Here is a 1,461-nt window from a genome sequence, read left to right as displayed (position 1 = left end):
CCGAGTTTAACATCTCTTTAAGTAATTATTTTTGTCAAACTTTTGCCATTAAACAGACCAACTTTAATTAAATACAGTACACTATGTCTGAAGTAGCCTGATAACTTCACACATTTTTTCCTTCTACATAAATTGATAATGTCAACCTATCACATTGTGTAGAGTTCACTGTAGTAAAAGGTAAAGAAAATTTCCTCAATAAAAGTATTCATAGCAGCTAATGTGAAGAGCCTCAACTCTGTAATTTGCAGTTTGAAGAGAAATTCTTAAAATGAAGAGAAATACTGAACTAAAGACGAATATTGAATGCATACCATCACAGAAACCAACCACTGCTGTGGCCAGTGTTTCAGACTTGGCTTTAATTACTGTACGCAGCTGGACAGCTATCAGTCAGATGAAAGATTTGTGTATGGAGTGTAGTTTGGATTGTGTTACAAGTAAAATGCAACTGGCATGTGGGCTGTTTGCATATCTCAAAAGCAATAATACTTGCTTCTTGTTTGTTTCATAATGGAATAGGATTTTTTTTCCTGTGTTGTCTCAATTTTTCACAAATGCACTGATCAGCTGAAAAGGGTCAAGTAGCCAAGTGTTTTAGTGACAAAACTACAAACAAAGTTAATTAGACCTTATTGTTGATAATATAAAATTGGTTTGGTGTACTAGTGCATCTGACTTTATATAATCAGCAAACACAAAGGCAATATTCACATGAAGAGGCCCACTTTTTGAGCCTTTAACCTGCCAAAGTATTTACAGATGCACCACCTTAAAATGATTTAATGTTGTGATTGGTGTGGGAGTAGGGACAGGCTTAGGGCGTCGGGGGATTCCCCAGGAGCATCTCCCTTGGAGGGCTCAACCCAGGGTATTGGTCATGGCCTATTAAGGGCTCTGTTGGCTCTTAGGTGACGGTTTCCTCGTGGCTGCGTGCAGCGGGGCTAGGGGAGGGTCTGTGCTGACGGACGTGGGTTTCTGACCTGGTAGCCTGGCTGCCACTGGGTGGGTCCAGGACGGGCGTGAGGTTCTGGGGGCGCTCCGTCTCTGGGCTGGGGCCCTGGCTGGGCCTCAGGGGCTTGGGTCCTGGTTGGTGTGTTGCCGGGGTTGTGGGCGGGTGGGTGTATAGGGGCCCAGTCCTGGCGCAGGGTGCCACCTGGGGGGCTCTTCAACTGGTGGGGGAGGTTGTTACATCTTGCAAGAGCTCTCCTCTCTTCAGGAACTCACTCTGCAGGAGGGGAAGATACAGGAGAGGTGGAGGAAGATCTCATGCTGGGCGTCTATTGTCTTGTGTAGTCTGGAAGATGAGTGGATGATGGGGTGGGTGCAATTTTCTCTGAGGTTGGGTCGGGTGGCTCTGTGGGCCGGGCGGCGCTGCTGTACTGGGCCCCGGTCCGGATGGGCCTGGGCCCCCTTTCTCCCTGGTGGGTCACGGAGTATGGGGGTGCCTACTGGGGTCAG

The sequence above is a fragment of the Pundamilia nyererei genome, unplaced genomic scaffold (genome assembly GCF_000239375.1).
Source record: "Pundamilia nyererei isolate P.nyererei 1_Seehausen unplaced genomic scaffold, PunNye1.0 scaffold00231, whole genome shotgun sequence".
Lineage (NCBI taxonomy): Eukaryota > Metazoa > Chordata > Actinopteri > Cichliformes > Cichlidae > Pundamilia > Pundamilia nyererei.
This window is presented reverse-complemented; position numbering follows the sequence as displayed.